This window comes from Pelophylax lessonae, assembly GCF_965119305.1.
Source record: "Pelophylax lessonae genome assembly, chromosome: 9".
NCBI classification, from domain to species: domain Eukaryota; kingdom Metazoa; phylum Chordata; class Amphibia; order Anura; family Ranidae; genus Pelophylax; species Pelophylax lessonae.
The window spans coordinates 188,630,412-188,652,550 of NC_138776.1; the positions used below are offsets into that span (position 1 = coordinate 188,630,412).

Genomic DNA, 22,139 nt, shown 5'->3' on the forward strand with positions numbered 1-22,139 from the left:
TTCACATCTAAGCTCTTTTTTGTACGTTAAGCCACATTAAGCGCCCCAAAAAAGAGCTTAATGTCCCCAGTTTTCCACGTGGGAGACCAAAATCGATGAAACCTCCAGGATAGCTTTGGGAAGTGCAGAACTGGGGCTGCGCAAAGTTTCAATACAATTGGTTGAGGTTTAGGCACATTTTGGTACGTTAAGCTCTTTTCACATTAAGCCATGCGTTTTTATGATTGCAAAATAGAGCTTAATGTGAATAACTTTTGGTGTTATTTACCAAATGATCTGAAATTTTCAGAATATGTTGGAATAGACAGACTCTTCTATTGTGCCAAGTTTGAGGGAAATTGGTTCACATCTAGGCTCTTTTTTGTACGTTAAGCCACATTAAGCGCCCCAAAAAAAGAGCTTAATGTCCCCAGTTTTCCACGTGGGAGACCAAAATCGATGAAACCTCCAGGATAGCTTTGGGAAGTGCAGAACTTGGGCTGTGCAAAGTTTCAAGACAATTGGTTGAGGTTTAGGCACATTTTGGTCTGTTAAGCACTTTTCACATTAAGCAATGCGTTTTTATGATTGCAAAAAAGAGCTTAATGTGAATAACTTTTGGTGTGATTTACCAAATGATCTGAAATTTTCAAAATATGTTGAAATTGATAGGCTCTTCTTTTGTGCCAAGTTTGGGGGAAATTGGTTCACATCTAAGCTCTTTTTTGTACGTTAAGCCACATTAAGTGCCCCAAAAAAGAGCTTAATGTCCCCAGTTTTCCACGTGGGAGACCAAAATCGATTTAACCTCCAGGATAGCTTTAGGAAGTGCAGAACTGGGGCTGTGCAAAGTTTCAAGACAATTGGTTGAGGTTTAGGCACATTTTGGTACGTTAAGCTCTTTTCACATTAAGCCATGCGTTTTTATGATTGCAAAATAGAGCTTAATGTGAATAACTTTTGGTGTGATTTACCAAATGATCTGAAATTTTCAGAATATGTTGGAATAGACAGACTCTTCTATTGTGCCAAGTTTGAGGGAAATTGGTTCACATCTAGGCTCTTTTTTGTACGTTAAGCCACATTAAGCGCCCAAAAAAAAGAGCTTAATGTCCCCAGTTTTCCACGTGGGAGACCAAATTTGATGAAACCTCCAGGATAGCTTTGGGAAGTGCAGAACTTGGGCTGTGCAAAGTTTCAAGACAATTGGTTGAGGTTTAGGCACATTTTGGTCTGTTAAGCACTTTTCACATTAAGCTATGCGTTTTTATGATTGCAAAAAAGAGCTTAATGTGAATAACTTTTGGTGTGATTTACCAAATGATCTGAAATTTTCAAAATATGTTGGAATTGATAGGCTCTTCTTTTGTGCCAAGTTTGGGGGAAATTGGTTCACATCTAAGCTCTTTTTTGTACGTTAAGCCACATTAAGTGCCCCAAAAAAGAGCTTAATGTCCCCAGTTTTCCACGTGGGAGACCAAAATCGATGAAACCTCCAGGATAGCTTTGGGAAGTGCAGAACTGGGGCTGTGCAAAGTTTCAAGACAATTGGTTGAGGTTTAGGCACATTTTGGTACGTTAAGCTCTTTTCACATTAAGCTGTGCGTTTTTATGATTGCAAAATAGAGCTTAATGTGAATAACTTTTTGTGTGATTTACCAAATGATCTGAAATTTTCAGAATATGTTGGAACAGACAGACTCTTCTATTGTGCCAAGTTTGAGGGAAATTGGTTCACATATAGGCTCTTTTTTGTACGTTAAGCCACATTAAGCTCCTCGAAAAAAAAGCTTAATGTCCCCAGTTTTCCACGTGGGAGACCAAAATCGATGAAACCTCCAGGATAGCTTTGGGAAGTGCAGAACTTGGGCTGTGCAAAGTTTCAAGACAATTGGTTGAGGTTTAGGCACATTTTGGTACATTAAGCTCTTTTCACATTAAGCCATGCGTTTTTATGATTGCAAAATAGAGCTTAATGTGAATAACTTTTGGTGTGATTTACCAAATGATCTGAAATTTTCAGAATATGTTGGAAACGATAGACTCTTCTATTGTGCCAAGTTTGGGGGAAATTGGTTCACATCTAAGCTCTTTTTTGTACGTTAAGCCACATTAAGCTCCCCAAAAAAAGAGCTTAATGTCCCCAGTTTTCCGTGTGGGAGACCAAAATCGATGAAATCTCCAGGATAGCTGAGGGAAGTACAGAACTTGGGCTGCGCAAAGTTTCAAGACAATTGGTTGAGGTTTAGGCACATTTTGGTACATTAAGCTCTTTTCACATTAAGCTAAGGACATTAAACATTTTAGTATTGTACAAAAAGAGCTTAATGTGAATAACTTTTGGTGTAATTTACCAAATGATCTGAAAATTTCAGAATATGTTGGAATTGATAGGCTCTTCTATTGTGCCAAGTTTGGGGGGAAATTGGTTCACATCTAAGCTCTTTTTTGTACGTTAAGCCACATTAAGCTCCCCAAAAAAAGAGCTTAATGTCCCCAGTTTTCCACGTGGGAGACCAAAATCGATGAAACCTCCAGGATAGCTTTGGGAAGTGCAGAATTTGGGCTGTGCAAAGTTTCAAGACAATTGGTTGAGGTTTAGGCACATTTTGGTACGTTAAGCTCTTTTCACATTAAGCTATGCGTTTTTATGATTGCAAAATAGAGCTTAATGTGAATAACTTTTGGTGTGATTTACCAAATGATCTGAAATTTTCAGAATATGTTGGAATAGACAGACTCTTCTATTGTGCCAAGTTTGAGATAAATTGGTTCACATATAGGCTCTTTTTTGTACGTTAAGCCACATTAAGCGCCCCAAAAAAAGAGCTTAATGTCCCCAGTTTTCCATGTGGGAGACCAAAATCGATGAAACCTTCAGGGTAGCTTTGGGAAGTGCAGAACTTGGGCTGTGCAAAGTTTCAGGACAATTGGTTGAGGTTAAGGCACATTTTGGTACATTAAGCTCTTTTTATATTAAGCCGTGGACATTAAACGTTTTAGTATTGTAAAAAAATAGCTTAATGTGAATAACTTTTGGTGTGATTTACCAAATGAGCTAAAATTGTCAGACTATCTTAGCATCAATAGTGTCTTCTATTGTGTGAAGTTTGGAGGAAATTGGTTAACATCTAAGCTCTTTTTTGTACGTTAATCCACATTAAGCTCCCCAAAAAACAAGCTTAATGTCCCTTGTTTGCCTCCTGGAAGACCAAACTACATGAAACTTCTAGGATATATTAGGAAAGTTAAAAACTTAGTCTGTGCAAAGTTTCAGGGCAATTGATTATGGTTTAGGCACTTTATTACACATTAAGCTACATTAAGCCATTTTCACATTAAATGTTTTAGTATGTCCCACTGCACCTGCCTACAAATGGCCACAATAATAGTGGCCAGTATTGGGGTTAGTGAATGTATTAATAACTCCCAGCATTGGTGAAAGTGGCCACTGGCCACAATAATTACCCCAAGCATTGGTATCAGTGGTAATGCTGTTAACCCATACCTAACTTGTGTAGCACCCTTCTAGATAGGTGCTAGGAAGAGAGAGTAGTTCGCTCTGCAGGGGAGTAGCAAGTAAAACATAGCCTGCTCCATCTGCTTAACAGGGGAGCCTGATCAATAGTTATGCCTGTTGCATGTGTCCATGTGTGATTCATCTGGGCTGATAGAGTGTCCCCACTGTATCCAATAGGGGAGCCTGTTGGATAGAGGAGGAAACCCAGCCAGTGACACACAGGCTTTGTAACTATCCCAGTGGGTTGTCACAAATAGTGGTGAATCCTGGGATATGTTATAAAAGCCAAGGGCACATGTGACAGGGTGTCTTTGGGCGGGAAGCCAGGTCCCAGGAGGAGGGTGACGGCTGTCTCTCCTCCTGTTTGCTGTGGAAGGTGGTCACAGGTGGTCGGCCTAGTGAACCAGGAGTGTGGAGCTGAGCCAGGAGGTCCAGGAAAGCTGACAAGTGGAGTTGGAGGCAGAGCAACCTTGGGAAAAACAGTGTCCGTGAGTACAGGGAAGCTTGCCAGGGTTTTACCCAGGAAGGGGGACCGCTCCAATGGAGTGTCAGTGGACAGGAGTTCAGCACACACAGCAAGTGAGAAAGGGGGTGCCAAGTTAGACCCTGAAAAGTAACTTAAACAGAATCATACTTTCTATCTTCACTTCAGTGTCAGGGTGAAGCAGTGGCCTTGCCGAACACACCACAGTCAGTTGTCCTCAGAATTGTGCATCATTTATAGTTGGAGTATCTCACTCATCCCTTCTCCTATCCCAGTTCTAAATAAAACACAAAAACCAAATCCCCTGGATTGTTCATTGTCTAAGCCAAGCATTTAAAGTGATAAGTTTCCACAGACAGTTGCTAGGGGTAACACAGGGGAATCCAGAAAGTGCAATTCTCAGCAGTCCTCTAGGGGGCAGTGCTACACTTGCATTCCTGGTCAGTGGCAGTGCCATTAACACCCCCCCCCCCCCCACACACACACACACACACACATACTTTATTGGTGGTCCGTACCTGACCTCATGTTCCCACACCACACTCTCTTTCCTTCATCCTGATATACAGTACTTGTACTTTTGGGTGGGGGTAACTCTTCCTGACAATATTAACTACAGCTGTTCTTTCACTGCCAGGTGTTGGGATGCAGTGCAAGCATTCCAAAACCCCACTGCCACTCTGCAAAAGCTGTTTCTTATGATGAGGAGCGCACAGTATTGCAAATTGCTAGAAGAGTAACTTCTTCCCCTAATCAACACCAGTCCCAACCTGACCAGGTTTGCACCACTTTAGCCCCAATCTGGATCCTTCACCTCCATCCTCATGTGTTAGACATGAGATGTATCCATCCAGCAAGACAGCAACTGTGTGCTGTCCTAACTTACACACTTTCACAGGTATAGTATAAGGCATCCTCTTGAATCACCGCCAGAGGCACAGTCCACAGCTTTTATTAAATAACACTTGATATCAGTGTTAGATCTTAACAGATAGAAAAATTATCTATTTGCAGTAAATAAACGCTATCCACTTCAATGGCACATAACAAGTCCTAGTCTCATATTCAGAAGTGTACCTAAGCCTTAACCCAGTACCAAGGGAGCTCACCAATGGAAAGGAATAACTGATCCTCTGCCTTATATATGCATCCTCTTATTCCTTGCAGATACACTCACATCTGCCTCTTTCATTTCAATCCCACACTTTTTTAAGACCCTGCCAGAAAAGGAAGTGAAAAGATCTGAAAATATCTGTGAAACACTCAAAGCCTGTGAGTTCCCGAAGAGGCTGTAGGGGCATTTGAACAGAACACAACATTCTGATTGAGAAACAACAGGAATTGTCTCACACATCCATAAAGACATGGCTTGACTTGCTTGATGTGAAGGAACATCCGTGGCCTGCACACAAACATATGTAAACCAGGCTTTCTCATTCAACATCAGTACCTGACTTTACACATTTTTGAGGTGCACCATTCCCACATATACAATCAGTAATCTTTAATTAAAGCTGTCCCAGAAAAGTGGATACATTTATAGTGACAAAGAGGGGTCCAATTTTGTATTAATGCCCATGGTTTTGAAATCGAATGAACAAGCTCACCGAGGTGTAATGTCAGGTATCCACAAACCTTTTGCCATATTATATAAATGACTTGGATTTACCAGAGTAATATTGTTGTAATAACATTATTTACCATGATTGTATCATACCATAGACAACCATATTTCAAATCAGTTCAAAAACAGGTGCTTTTTTTTTTTTTTTAACAGTTAACTGCTGAAATGTATATATTCAAGCAGACCTTTATACAAAAATACAATTTTGCACCATTCTAACCCTCCCCACACACTATAGAAAAGCAAACCTCTTCAAAAAAATATTGCTTATCAGGAATGATAATCATAAACATGGATAAAGTTCTGCTTTAACATTGCAACATGCCCTTACTGGCAGCTGATATATTTCCCAAACCCTGCGTTTCTCCTGAAAATTACTGAAATATTTACACAAAGCATGGCCACGATCCAAGATACATGGTACAATGACAGCTCTTTTACAGATAAACTTTAGCTTTCATTGCAATTCCTTTCAAATGTAGTTGATACTGTAATATTTAAGACATAAACATAGGTCACCTATTTTATTGTGGACATTTATTTCCCCATTTTCTTGTCTCCATTGTATATTTATAGCGTATAGAGTATATGTGTACAACAGTGTATTAACAGTTTATATTTCAAAGTCTGAAATAGTCTGGAAAAAGTCGTATGTGATGGACAATTGGACAACTTGAGTGTTGTGATATTGATTAGGGTTGCTGAGCTCAGTGGTGGATGCTTTTTGATGAGTTCACAGCACTCCAAACTATGGTCAAAGCGATACCAAACACACACTATTTAATTTACATTGTCCCTTCTGTTTATGTATATGGATGATGGTACTGTAAATAATTTAATAAAAAGAAAATCTAAGAACCTTTTTACTAATAAATATACAGCTGCCTGCTCTTTCCCAGCTCCTCTGCCGGGAAACATAAGCAGAAGGAGCTTCTAGTCCTCTGCTGCTGGTCACGTATTCAAAAAAAAAAAAAGAACAACCTTTGAAATACAGAGTAAAATAATAATATCAATAAACTGTTTTAAATTATCATACAAATATATTTGAAATCAAATCTTTATTATCTTTTGGTAAAAGCATGATGTGGGTGAATTTCTGCCAGTCACAGGCCATCTCACGCCCCTCCAGCCTGAGTCTCAGAATGCGAGGGAGGTGAAGCCTGCATAAATCTACATGTAAACTCCCAGGTGTGGTGTGAGGTGTGCAGCCTCTCCAGTACCTGTTTTGTTCTCAATTTGAGACGACTAGGTACCTAGTCCTTTTGCAGATATCCAGCTATTCGCTGATCTTTCCCAGCACACGTTGCAACAGAGGAGGCAATTAAAATCCTTAACTAAAGCTCTCTCAAATCACAAAATCATCTATAAATGGCATCACCCCGCAACCCTGCTAGTCACGTACAATGGGATTCCTCACACAATCTCGACAATTGAAGGAGGTATGAAGCTTCTCCACTCCGGGGGCATCATCCCGGACCCTCCCAGAGGATTTGAAGATATGCCCCGGCAGTCTCCTTCCCCTCACTCCAGACAACAACAAGGACCTTAGAGGCAAAAATGTCATACCTGATCTGAGCTACTTCCCCCACTGAGCATACAGTGGTCCGGCCGGCCTACTACCCTATGCTCAGACTTCTACTAATATCCTACACCCACTCACAGTGGAGTACCCCCACTCACTCATCAGCAAGCCTAGAACAGGATTCACCTTGCTGATTATCCTACACTAATTGTGAATCAAAAACCGAGTTTATTAAACTGTGAAAAAGTACAACAAGCACCATAAAATAGGAGCATATAAAGGTACAAAACCACATGTACAGTAATAGACAGGCAAAGCATCAAAATACAAGAAATAAACCCAGAAGGAAAAATAAACACATCCCACACCACCCCCCTGACAAAAAAACAAAAATAAAAATAAAAAAAAAAAACCAAAAAGAGAGGATCCCCCAGAGTCCAAAAAGCATCAGTCCAACAGCACAGAGAACATAAAACAAAGAAAACGTACAAATTGCATAACCCATCAAGTGGAACACGTTAAGGACGACTGCAGCCACCTATCCCAGATCTTATGGTATCTAGCGGGGCAGCCCCGGTTAACATAAATAATCTTTTTATAAGGCAGAGTAGCATTCACCTCGGCAATCCAGGCATTCAGTGTAGGAGGCGAGGGTTGCATCCAGCTACGCGCCAATAGCTTCCGGGCACTGAACAGTGTTTCGTGTACAAATTTCAAAGTGCTCTTAGGTACCTCCAGATCAGGGAATAAACCCAATAAGCATTGCCGCGGATCCAGTGAGACCGGAGAGCCCATCTGATCGTGCAGAAACCGAACCACTTGCTGCCAGAACAATTAACGCGGGGACACTGCCAGATCAGGTGCTCAAAGGTACCAGCGGATAGCGAACATTTAGGACAGTCCGGGCTGCGGGAGGGGTCAAACTTTGCCATACGAACAGGAGTAAGATACACCCTGTGTAAAATATAGGTTTGCGTCAGCCTGTCAGACATCTTAGGAGACACCAGCCTACCCACCTCCAGCACATCACTCCAGTCCTCATCATCCAATTCCCCAGCCCATTCCTCCCATGCAGGTTTCAGAGAATACGCCAACTTCGTAGCCGACGGGGTAAGAAGCAAGTCGTAAAACAACAAAATCAATTGCTTAGGTGCGTCTCCCCGAAGGATCAGAACAACATCCAACGGTTGAAGCTGGGGGTAAGTACCACCAAACTGCGCACGCAAAGCGTGACGCAGCTGGAGAAACCGGAAAAACATAGAGTTAGGCAGTTGGAATTCGGCCTTCAGTTGATCAAAGTGTTTAAGGCGGCCACCGCGGAGAACATGGGAGAGCAGGTATATGCCGTGTCGTATCCAGACCTGCGGATCCGGAACCAGCAGAAGCTCCTGAAAGTTACTATTAAACCACAAGGGAGTATCGTCGTGAAGGGGAGGGCAGCCCAGTTTCGCCGCCGCCAAGTCCCAGATCCGCTTCTTATGGAACGCATACGTGTGCCTACCAGGGCTACCAAGTGCACCCGGAAGGCCTCGCAGGATATCACAAAAGGGATGAGGGAATTGGCCGGGGGAACCAGCGCTAACCAAGGACTCAAAGCGATGCCTATCTACCTTATCGAAATAAAAGAAATGGGACAGCTACGCCGCTATATAGTATAGACTATGATCGGGACCGCTAGGCCGCCAAGCTTGTTAGGGCACTTCAAGGCCCTCCAGGACAACTTGTGCCTGGAGGAACCCCAAACAAAAGACTTCAAGATAGACTCCAGAACCCGAAAGAACTTCAACTGAATGTAAACTGGCGCATGCCAGAGAACGTATAGGATCTTAGGCAGCAAGATCATTTTAATCAAGCCGATGCGGCCCATGACGCCTAACGGTAGACTAGACCAAACCTGTGTCTTACTCTTAGTCAGCGCTACGAGGGGTTCAACATTTAAGGGTACGTAGTCCGCCAAGTCCCGAGAGACCTGAATCCCCAGGTATCTAATGGAACTAACTCTCTGCAATGGCAAAGAGGCCTAGTCTAGCGAGGGGGGGGAAGAGATCAAGAGGAAGGATCTGAGACTTGTCCCAATTGATTTTCAATCCAGAAAAGACCCCAAAGCTCTCAATGAGGCGGAGGGCAGTAGCGAGGGAAGGCTCAGAGTCAGCGAGATACAGAACCATATCATCAGCATATAAGCCCACCTTTTCATCCAAAGTTCCCGAAGACAGACCAACAATACCAGGGTGGTTTCTCAGCGCCATCGCTAAAGGTTCTACCGCCAAGGCGTATAGCAGGGGGGAAATGGGGCACCCCTGCCGCGTCCCTCTAGAGAGGGGGAAGGCGACAGAGGTCCACCCATTCGCCACGACCCGCGCTCTTGGGGAGGTATAGAGTATGGAAAGCCATTTGATAAAATTGGGGCCAAAGCCAAAGCAAAGCAAGCATTGCCACAGATAAGGCCATTCAACGGAATCAAATGCCTTGGCCGCATCTAAGGAAACCACCACCCTGGTACCAATCTGCGAGTGAGAAGCCTGAATATTCATATGCAACCGTCTGGTGTTGAACGCAGTGTTCTTAGCAGGCATAAATCCGGTCTGGTCCGCATGGACCAACGAGAGAATCACCTTGTTCAGACGCAGGGCTAAGATTTTGGCTAGGATTTTGACATCCGTTTGCAATAGGGATATAGGCCTATATGAACTCGGCTGACTCGGGTCCTTGCCCGGTTTAGGAATGAGCACAATAAGTGCTTCCCGCATGGAGTCTGGTAGTGTATTAGCCTTAAAGGCCGCCTGGTATAATTCAAGAAGTCTGGGGACCAACGTCTCAGAAAACGATTGGTAGAACTCAATTGGGAGTCCGTCAGATCCAGGGGCTTTAGAACGAGCAAATAGGGACAACGCAGTCACGATTTCGGTTTCCGTTATAGGGGCCTCCAGAGCCCGGAGCTGTGGGTCCGTCAGAGTAGGGAATGTGAACTGATCTAGAAACGAGGAAAGCTCCTGAGCAGAATAGTCCGCCCCAGTCGCATAAACCTCCCTGAAAAAGGCAACGAATTCGGCTGCCACAGCAGCCGGCTCCGTCACATGCTCCACCGAGGGGGAAAGCAAGGAGATAACAACCGGGGGCCTAGAGTCAAGGTGGGCCAAATATGCCAACAATCGACCAGGACGTTCGCCCTGTTCAAATATTCGCTGCCTGGCAAAAAACATGCGGCGTTTAGTCCTCTCGAAACAAAGTTGGTCAGTCACCCGGGATTGCAGTTTAAGATCGGCCAGGCCAGCAGGAGTAGGGGCCTCAGCATAACCAGCCTCCAACTCTTGCAGCCGGGCAAGAGCCTGAGTGTAGGACAAGTCAGTGTTGCGCTTGTGACGATTAATATGCTCGCTCAGCAAGCGGCGGCAGTGCTTCTTAAACATGTCCCAGACAAATAAAAGGGAGGCAGTGCCCGCGTTAGAACTGAAGTAGAATTGCCATTCGCCCGCCAGCTTAGCAAGATCCGTCAAAACAGTCAACCAGAAGGGGTTACGTTTCCAGGTCGGGGAAGGAGTCACCACCGTCCTACGTACAGTGACACAGTATGGAGCATGATCAGACAAAATGCGAGGGCAAAAGCTTGCCCCCAGAAATCTGGGGAGAAGATGCCGGGAAATCAGTATGAAGTCGATACGAGACATGGAGGAGTGGGAGGAGGAGAAACAAGAATAAGCCCTACAGGTGGGGTACAGATGCCTCCAAGTATCCACAAGGGCAAAGTCTGCCAGGAGGCGGGCAAAGCGAGTATCACGGGAGGGGTAGGCAAGGCCTCCGGACTGTCCCAACCTATCCAGATCTGGATTTAATATGGTATTAAAATCCCCCAACCACATGGCCGGAAAGGTCGGGTGTCTAGACATGAAGGCAAACCCCTCTGCCAGGACACCCGAACAATATGGGGGAGGCATATACCAGGCCAGTAGCAGTAGAGGGGAATTATCAATAATAGCTTTAAGGAATACATACCGGCCCTGAGGGTCCAATTCGACCAAATGAACAGCAAAATTAACAGATTTAGCCACCAGAACTGACACGACCCTGGAGGAAGTAGTGTGGGTAGAGTGAAACGCCCAGCCAATCCATGTTCGTTTAAGCGCCCGCTGCAGAGAGCCAGCAGCATGGGTTTCAACCAGCACAGTAACATCGGCTCGACGGCGCTTCAAATAGGAAAACACTGCGGAGCGCTTCACTCTATCCCCAAGGCCACGGACATTCCACGTCAAAAAAGTCAGGGACGCCATATGGAGACAAAAAACATATCAAAATCAGCCGTCTCAGGTGGCAAACAGGGACCCCCAGAGCCGGCAAAGCATCCATGGGCAGTTGCATACCATAAAACAAAGAAATGTCGGTGGACAAGTGCTGTAGAACAATATAGAAAACAAATAAACAGATAGAAGGGGGGACCTCTCAATAAAAGATAAAAAACATCACATTGCAAACATAAAACACATTCCCACCCGGCTCTGCACAAACCCCAACCCGTGCGAGCATAAACCCCAAACAGAGTAGAAAAAGGCACAGGCATATAGCAGCACGGCCTCCAGCCCCAGACCTGGGCCCCAAAAAGGGGGGAGCAGGCAAGGACAGGGGGACAATACTGAACATACCGCAAAAAAATAAAACAGTCATATGAACATAAAATAAGAAGCAGAGCAGGAAAAACAGAAAGAAAAACAATAGAATGCATCCGTGCAATCTGGGGGCGATTAACTCGCTGAGTAACGTGGAGAGAGAGCAAATCCCATCCCTTAGGAACAGGATCACCGCACAGTTCAGGAAGAGCTAGGTAGACTACCCAGTATACAACAAGATCGTGCGACAGTCAGTAGTTTCAAATACCCCAAAAACATCAAGCAGGAGAAAAAAAAGGGGGAGTCAGAAAAACCTCCAGGCATTGCAGCTATAGGGCAGAAGAAACATATAAAGACTCCAGATCGTAAAGGGAGGGGGGGAGGCCCTCTGCAGAAGACACAAAAAACATGTCTCACAGTCAGGATAGTGGAAAGCCCCCCCAAACCCCCCCCCCCCCAAAAAAAAAGGAGGTTGTGCCAAAAAAGAAAAAAACAACAAAGCAAACAGTCACCAAGAAAAGCAAGGGGCCTCAGGCAGGTGCAACATTACGGCGGTCAAGCCAGTCCATGGCCAGTGCAGGATCCTCAAAGAATTGGACGCGGTCATCCACCTCCACCCGAAGGCGAGCAGGGTATAGCATAGCGTACTTTAGATGTAATGCCCGCATGCGGCGTTTAACCTCCTGGAACCGGGCCCGTTGACGCTGAACTTCACTGGAGAAATCCGGAAAGATAGCCACATGTCCACTCTGGTAGGGAATATTACACTTTTCTCTGGAAAGGCGAAGGATTCTATCCCTGTCCCGGAAATTAAGAAATTTGGCAATAAACGTGCGGGCCGGGGCTCCAGATGGGGGAGGCCGCGCCGGAATACGATGGGCCCTCTCCACCGCAAACATAACAGAGAAGGAATCGCGTCCATAGGTGGCAAGAAGTAGATCCTCAAGGAAGCCAGCCGGATCATTTCCCTCAGCTCTCTCAGGCAGGCCGATGAAACGGAGGTTGCATCTGCGGAAACGATTCTCCATGTCATCCTGTTTAGAATGAAGCTGCTGCACTTGGCGACGGAGCTCCTCGGCGGAGTGCTGCAGGGGATGCAGGATGTCCTCACTGGCACTGATGCGTGTCTCTGCCTCTGTGACCCGATCCCGCAGCTGAGACATGTCTTGCCGAATTAGAGAAATGTCGACTTTGACTTCCTCTATTTTTGAGGTGAGGGTGCTCTGGCAGAGGGAGATGGCATCCAGGACCTTAGCGGTGTCCGCCGCGGGCTTCTCAGGGGTGGAGGAAGGGCCAGCGCCATCTTTGGCCTGTGGAGAAGGCTCCTGCCGGCGGAACTTGGCGAGCTGTGCACCGGCGTCCGTGCCCCGCTTCGGAGGAGACATGATGCCCGGAGGTTCAGCGGGACTCAGAGCACCCAAAGAGGTAAGTAAATAGCGGAGATAATGCCACAGGATAGCTAAACCGGAGATCGGGTAGACGGAGCTCTCACCACATGCGACCTATCTCATCACGCTCCAGGCCACGCCCCCATCCTACACTAATTGGTGTAACTGTTCATCGTCATACCACCAAGTTAACGTTCTGTGTTTTTTTTCTGTTTCTTCTACATGGTTTTCTTTTTATTTTGTTGCTGTTTCTGTTCTATTTTCTTTTTATTTCCACCTCTTCGGAGAACCACCACAACAGACCCTGTGGACTGTGAACCCCTGTTGATCACCGGAGAACTGCCACCTCTACATCCATCACAGTCTTGGCATCAGAAACTTCCACTCCCTCCCAGTGCGGACCATTCATCCGGTACCCGCTCAACTAACAAGGTAACCGATAATCTCTTTCTCACATTCTCCTGGGTCCCTGGAAGATCACCCTTTACTGAGGAGAAGTTTTCTCAATCTTGGATCACTGTGTAAGAACATTTCTCATACCCCACCACTTCTAAGCCACTATGTCTTTTAACCTCATCTCACTGAATACTAGAGGGCTGAACCACCCTGCTAAATGTGCTTCCCTATGGGCCACGGCCACTTCCCTTCAAGGAGATATTATTTGTGTACAGGAAACCCACTTTACCCACGCTGCACCCCCTAAGTGCAGCCACAAACATTTCCCCATTATCTATCAAGCATCAGGGACAAAGAAGCGCAGAGGTGTTCTCATAGCTATCAGACACTCCCTGTTCTTTCAGTCCCATGAGGTTATTCTCGATCCCAAAGGCTGTTTCATCATTTTGCTATGCTCCATAGACAATAGACAATAGACAATACATTATTGTGAATCTATACGCACCCAACCAGCACCAAATGACATTCATTCGTTCAGTTGTAAGCAAGGCAAAATCATTCCAGTTTGGTAATCTACTTATATGTGGAGATTTTAACTTGGCTCCAGACAGCAGAATGGACTCCTATGCCACTCCTAAACATCATAAGGCTTCCCTTTCCGGGTTTCTGTGGACCAATGAACTGTATGACGTGTGGAGGTGCTGTCACGCGTTGGAGAGGGACTATTCCTACCTCTCCCCACGTCACGGCACCTACTCACGTATTGACCTGTGTATTTCGGATAGAAAGCTATTGGAATGTATTTTTACCGCAGAGCTCCACACGGCCACTTGGTCGGATCACTCCCCATTAAGTATTACGGTATCCCACGGCCCACCCGCCCACTCTACATTTGTATGGAGATTACACAATCATCTCATTTCCAATCCGGTATATGCGGGTGAGGACCAAAAACACCTAGATGATTACTTATCCTCTAACTTCCAAACTGACACTGACCCAGTGATCGTGCGGAATGCTCATAAAGCTGTTCTAAAGGGTGTTCATGCAATTGGGAGCTAGAGAACGGAGGAGGAGGAGGACGCAGCGGATAGATGACATTATGAAAAATGATCCTCCCTTGACTCTCAAAACCAACAAAACCCCTCTAAAATTCTTCACAATCAAATCTTTCAACTAAGGGCTTTTTTGCTAGAAAAATATAGTAATAGTCTCAAAAAATGGAAAGCTACCACGTATTCCACTAGCAACAAAGCTATGTCCCTTTGCATCAAAGGGAAAAGACTTAAGACTAGGATCTCATATATGCTTCACCCCAAATCAAAGGATAAACTCCTTAAACCCAATCTCATAGCAGACGCCTTTAGCTCCTACTACGAATCTCTCTATAACATTAAAGATGACCCGACGACCCACCAACCCTCCCCCACTGAAATTCAGACATTTCTCAACCACATCAAATTGCCCTCCATTCCTCCCCACAGAATGGAGTCCCTTAACCAACCCTTCACCGCCCAATAAATAGCTAATGCCATTTCCACCCTCCCTAACTTGAAATCACCAGGTCCAGATGGCTATTCGGCTGAATATTATAAGACGTTCTAACAATCCCTAATACCTCTCTTGCGTAAGGTCTTTAATTCCGCTGCCGCCTCCTCCTCCTTCCCAAAGGAAATGTTGTGTGCCATGATTGTGACTTTGCCTAAACCGGGGAAAGAATCAAACCAACCCCAAAACTTCAGGCCCATATCGCTCCTTAATATGAATGTGAAACTTTACGCCAAAATAATATCTATTAGATTACTAGACGTTCTCCCTACTATAATCCACAAGGACCAATCCGGCTTCACCAAAGGTCGTCAGGCGTCAGACGCTACCAGACTTGTCGTTAATGCCATCCACCATGTGGGATTGTCTGGAACGCCTTCTCTGCATCCAGCGAGAGGAGCAGATTATCAATAGGGTCCACTGGGGCTTCCTTTCATCAGTCCTTCATAAATTTTGGCTCCAGGGCTTCTTGTATAATGCTATAATGGCTCTATACTCAGTGCCATCAGCGACAGTCCGCACCACGGAAGCACTTTCCACCTCGTTTAATATATCAAACGGTACAAGACAGGGGTTCCCCCTTTCCCCCATCATTTTTAATATGGTTATGGAACCCCTAGCTAGAACACATTCGCTCCAACTCTAAGATATCGGGGATCAAAATAGCGGAACAACAACATAAAATTAGTCTCTTTGCAGACAATGTAACCCTTATGAATACTAACCCAACTACATGAAATAAGGGAAGGGGAGGTGTGGAGTAAAAGGACCACGGTGGGTGACACCCACGGGGGACCAAGATACATCTGGGGCCTGGCGGAAAATAGTCTGATGGCCCTGTCGGGTCAGAGAGCCACCGCAACCATAAATCAATAGGGCAGAATTAATAAAAACAGGAGGAAACAAAGAGGTGTCACCTCAGAGGGTTGAAAAAAAGGGGATGCTCAGATCTGATAAATCAAAAATTGTGAAAATACTTTATTGAAAAAAATTAACAAATTTACATCTGATACAGAGTCCACCACAGTGTAGTGGACGTTGATATCAATGAGGAACCGGACAAACTAACAATGGACAAAGACAGCATAAAAACAAAGACACACGCGCCACATATCCCACCCGTCCCACAGGAACCAAATAAACATGTGACTCAGTGTAGGGGAGTGTTTAGTCCAGAGACAGACTATAATCACTACTACAGCGACACTGAGCACATGTTGGCATGCCAACATCAAATGGGGATGACCATGGTACCATGCTATGTGATTGAATTGATGATAATGTTCAGTTGTAAATAACTGTGATATGATATACAGAGATACCAAGATGATGATCCTGATGATTGCCACAAGTGTCTTACTCCTGTGAGTGATGGACAAGTTAATGTGGAAAATAAGTTAATATGTGGTGGAACTCAACCGGTCACAGTTGTGTATAGGTGAGAAATCTGCTCATCACTGATTTAAGATACTATGGACTTAGCTGGGTATTTCCTGCTCATGGAAGCTGGTGTCGGAGCGTGGTGGACAAAGCAAAAGTCTCCCTGCTGATCCTCAGGTCAGAAATGACAGGTCAGAGAATATATTGTAAGAATACATTCCTCGGGTGGAAGCAGACAGGGTGCTGAATGTCCTCGGGAAGCGGTGGGGGAGGGGAGACTCTTCGGTAGAGAATATTGGGGTGAGCTGTATATGGAGATCCAATATCATGATATTAGGGGGAGAGATGTGGCATCGTAACTGGAACTCACAATAGTAACCTTCTATAATGAATGTCCAGGCAATGATGGTAAGTATATCCTATAGTATAGGTAAAGGAACACTCTTACCGGGTTCTTGTGGGTTCAGTCGAGCAAGAGACACTGGTCCATGGCTCACTCTCCATCCCCTGCAAATAAATGGACTCCTTATCCAGGCAGCTTTACACTCCGTGATTGATTACCAGCTTAGTCTTGGCTTGTCATTTCTCCCGGTCTCTACCATACTCCCCATTGATGCCAGAAATCCGGTTCCTCGCTTCCGCAGATGGTGCTCCATCACTTAAATAGCTTGGCATGGAGATCATTCCTGGTGAGGGGCGGGTGGAGGCGCGTGACGCACGCTTCTTCAGGACGAACTAGCTCCCTACCGGAAATTCAGAGTACCCTGAAATGGTTTGGGGAAGTCTCCCTATACAAAGTCAATGAAACAAAATCCCATATTCTGAATATTGGCATGGATTCTACAACCTGCAACCTCTTGCAACAACAATTCCCATACGCATAGGCAGATCATAGTCTATCATATTTGGGTGTGCAATTAACCGCATCTCCTAAAACACTGTTTAAATATAATTACATACCGGCAGCGCAAAATTACAAGATAACCTCAAGCAACTAGCCTCCTCTGAATTCTCCTGGCTTGGGAGATCAGTGGCGTTTAAAATGATGTACCTTCCACAGCTGCTTTATCTATTTAGGACACTACCAATCCCTGTATCAAAACATACTTTAGATCAATCCAGTCCCTATTGTCTACATTTATATGGCAAGGCAGGAAATCTAGATGTGCACACATCAAGTTGATCCAACATCGCAACCTAGGGGGAGCCGGCTATGTTGACATGTATGACTACTACCTGGCAGCAATCCTCACTCAATTAGGAAAGAGAGAGACATGCTACAGGAGTACTGGCTCAGGCCTGTGGCAACAGGCTCAGACCCATTGGTTATTATTCCTGCCAACTGGTCCCAGTCGCTAGGGGGGGCCCTCCTGTCTCAGAGCCGTGTTTGCAGCCCAAGCCCTCCTGGACAAAACTGCTGACTTCGTGTTGGGTCATGATCTCTCTTCCTCCTAGCCCCTCATGATATAGCGGTCATACTGAATCAAGTGCAGCCAAAACACCTGTCGACAGCAAGACATCTCAGACTCCAATGTGCTCTACTCAACCCAGACAATGTTACCCTCATGATATTCCCCATGACTGTTTTGAAGTGATGAAAATGGAAACTGCACATCTACAGACTGTAAGTGAGGTGCCCCTGGAGAACCCTGACCTAACTATCTATGTTGATGGATCAAGGCATGTGGATCAAGCAGGAAGATTTCACACTGGATATGCTGTTACCACCGAGGATACAATTCTCCACGCCTCGACTTTACCCTCCTCAAAGTCTGCACAGGAAGCAGAGCTACAGGTTCTGATTATGGCATGCAAATTAGCTGAGGGAAAAAGAGCCAACATCTACATGGATTCAATATATGCCCTCGGTGTTGCCTGCAATTATAGCGTTCTCTGGAAAACTAGAGGGCTTCTAACGGCGGCGGGTACACCCGTGAAGCACAGTGCAGCAATCAGGGACTTGATGGATGCTCTGCTTCTCCCTGCCCAAGTAGCTATACTTAAGGTGAAAGCACATGGCAGGCTGAATTCTTGGGAAGCACGAGGCAATCATCTGGAAGAAACTTCCGCAAAACGAGCCGCATATGAAGTGCGAGAAGTTGTCAACAGAGTGGACATGCCTACTCCAGATGGAGCAACATCAGCACAAGACATGCAGAATACTGTAACTGCACAAACCACCATGATCCTACGAAATCTGTTGATTGGACACTCCTTAAAGAACAACAGGAAGCAGCAAGCAAAGAGGAAAAGGAGCCGTGAATTAAGAAGGGAGCCACATTGAAGGATGGACTCATGGAAGTGAACAAGAGGCCATGTTTACCACAATCTATGTTCCCAGCAGTGGTGCGGTGGGCTAATTGTGCCTCCCATCTGTCAAAAACTTTAATGAATGCCCTGATCAGCAAATACTATGTGGCCCCAGGAATCAACCCACTCACCAGCAACTTTTGCAAATCATGTATCATCTGTGCTAAATGCAACCCTGGAAGGACGGAGAGAGTACCCATAAAACATCTAGCAAAGGCTCAGTATCCCTTCCAGAGAATACAAATTGAGCACATTCAGATGCCAAAGAGTGGCCGATACGAGTACGCTTTAGTAATCATAGATATGTACTCTTCCTGGCTGGAAGCTTTCCCTGTCACCAATATGACAGCGAAGACCACAGCTAAAAAGCTTCTAGCAGAAGTAGTGTGCAGATATGGCGTCCCAGAGGTTATAGAGAGTGATCAAGGGCCGGCTTTCACTGCCTCAGTAACCAAAGAGATATGGACAGCTTTAGGGGTTACCCTAGCCTTCCACACCCCATACCATCCTCAGAGTAGTGGGAAGGTAGAGAGATTAAATGGTACAATAAAGTCTATGATGTTAAAAATGTCCCAGAAAACAGGGATGAGCTGGCCAGACAGTCTACCTATTGCTTTGTTTAGTGTCAGGTACACTCCCTCAGGAAACCATGGTCTATCACCCTATGAGATACTGTTTGGCTCGGCCCCTACTAGACTTAGGTGTTACTTTCGACAACAGTTACAACTTCAGTCTGATGTATTGACTGATTATGTAACTGCCTTATCTCTTGAATAAACCCGTATCCATGCAAAAATGTTTTCTTCCATTCCAGATCCTGAACTAGATACAGGAACACACAAGCTGGTTCCCGGTGACTGGGTGTTGATTCAGAAATTCGTACGAAAACCCCCCCTTGAACCCAGATATGATGGTCCCTTCCAAGTTCTACTGATCACTGCCACATCAGTGAAAGTGGCCGGGAAGAACACCTGGATACATGCCTCCCACTGTAAGAAAGTCCCTGTACCTGAGGAAGTGGACAAGGGCAGATCATGATCTTATATATCCTTTTTCTTTTGGGTACAACCAGAGCACAACATGCAGCCATTACTGAGAAAAATGGAAAGGTCACTTTCTGGTATAACTCCTCTGATATCCATGTAGCCACATTTGACTTCAATGCGTGTAAGATACTCCCATGTGCCGAACGTAGTAGCAGATGGGAATGGCATGAGATAGGACATGGAGAAGGGTATATCTGTGTCACCAAGGGGTCATGGGGAAAAATTTGACTATTGGGGAACAGCAGCTTGGAACACAGGGACACCAGCCTATGATAGTAAGGATAGCCTAGGAGAGCCCTTGTTGACCCGTCTTACCCTCCATAAGCCAGGGCCCAGTATGACCCTTGTTCTAAACATAAGGAACCTGAGTCCCTCTGATCGCGGTGAGTATGTGTTGGGATGGTGGTTTGGAGGAGGTTACAAGGGTCATAGAGGGTCTTTCCGATTAGAAGATATGTATGACAACAATGAATGGCAACCAGTCAAAAGACGGCTCCCATCGAATCCTTTAAAACCTCATGTACAGACTTTGGGAGACATGATTGCAATAGCGGAGCCTACCTTTGAAGATACAATGGCAGCCAAGACAGGTTTTTCAGAGATCAACCTCTGGCTAGAGTGGATGAGATATAGTGCTAATAAGCACAATAGGACCAACTGTTATGTCTGTGGCAGTGCCAGACCGCATTTAGGTACAGTCCCGCTGAACATACCTGAAAAAGCAGAAGAGTGTTTCCTAAGCCTCTTCACCAACACGCCCACTAATTACTGAGCTTGTGAGAAATGGAAGGTGGAATATCCTATCAATACCAGGGCCCCAAGACCTAAAGAAACTATTACAATATACCCTGGGAATTACACCTGTCATGCCAATCATGCAAGGAAAGGTAGGAATCTAGGTCATTTTCCAAAAGGTTACTGTGCCTCTTACAGTCGCATTTCAGCTAATATGGTACAAAACCAAAGCCAATCCCTAGGAGATATGTACTGGGTGTGTGGAGACATGCACGTAAGAACCAGGTTAGAGGGGGAATGGAGAGGACAGTGTGCCTTGCGAAGACCATCATACCTGTACATATTCTGACAGAAAGTATTAATGACACACACACCAACCCGACTCCAGGTAAGAGGATGAAATGGGAAGTTCTCCCTGGAAGCTTTGATCCTCATGTGTACATAGATGCTATTGGAGTCCCAAGTCCCCGATGAATACAAGGCCCGAGACCAGGTCAAGGCCGGTTTTGAATCTCTAATCCCCATAATAACTGTTAATAAAAATGTGAACTAGATAAACTATATATATTATAACCAACAAAGGTTGGTTAACTACACCAAAGATGCATTCCAAGGTATAGCTGAACAACTAGAAGCCACTTCCCAAATGACCTTCCAGAACCGGATGACTCTGGATATGATGTTAGCAGAGAAAGGGGGAGTCTGTACCATGATAGATAAGACCAGTACCTGTTGTACCTATATCCCAGACAACACCGGTCCAAATAATAAGGTCACATTAGCGCTTAAGAAATTAGAGAACCTATCAGTCAAACTAAAGAAAAATTTAGGGGTCACAGTCCCATGGGATCAATACTTTAACTGGATAAGTGGGTGGCAGAAAGTCCTGGCACAGATAGGAGTGACTGTGTTGATCATCCTTGCTTTAGTGGTCTCTTGTGTACTCCCTTGTTTGAGGAATTTTTGGAAAAGGCAATAGACCAAACCACCCCCACATTCGTGAATCAGGATATAGGATGCGATGAAGATGATAAAGAACCATGTACCCCATTGCAGACACTTCCCACCCCACACTATGACCCGTCGGGCCATAAGGAGAGCATCTGACTTCCCATGTGCAAAGACCTTGGCAAAGGGGGATTGATTGATTAGTAATCACCCGTCTAACGTGCGGCATCAAAAGAGTTCCGAGGCACATGAGGACAGATGAGCCAGGAACAATAGGGACAGACTGAAATAGAAATTTCAAGGGGGGGATCTGTAATGGATGTAATCAATGGTTAATAATGGTTATAGTGAAATGCCTATTTCACCTTATGATGCATACCTTATGTGTATATATATATATATTTAGATTGTAAGCTCTAACGAGCAGGGCCCTCTGATTCCTTTTGTTCCAAATTGTAGTGTAACTGTAATGTCTGCCCTCATTTTGTTAAGCGCTGCGCAAACTGTTGGCGCTATATAAATCCTGTATAATAATAATATAATAATATATATATATATGTTACTACTGCATTTACTACCTTACTCAAAATGGCTGCTAGATCACCCCTCACTTCGTGGAAGCAAGATGGCGCCTCCAGAGAGAGACTACACTCAAAAT

General features: G+C 45.0%; 1 protein-coding gene and 1 pseudogene across 3 annotated transcripts in view; both read left to right on the forward strand.

Moving 5' to 3' along the window:
• LOC309563610 (mannose-binding protein C-like) overlaps positions 1–22,139 on the forward strand; it is a 606,610-nt gene that overhangs the window by 478,905 nt on the left and 105,566 nt on the right. The gene's annotated exons all lie outside the window — the stretch shown is intronic.
• LOC309563330 lies at positions 19,787–20,811 on the forward strand (annotated as a pseudogene). Its single transcript has one exon. The product of its transcript is annotated as an uncharacterized misc_RNA (transcript).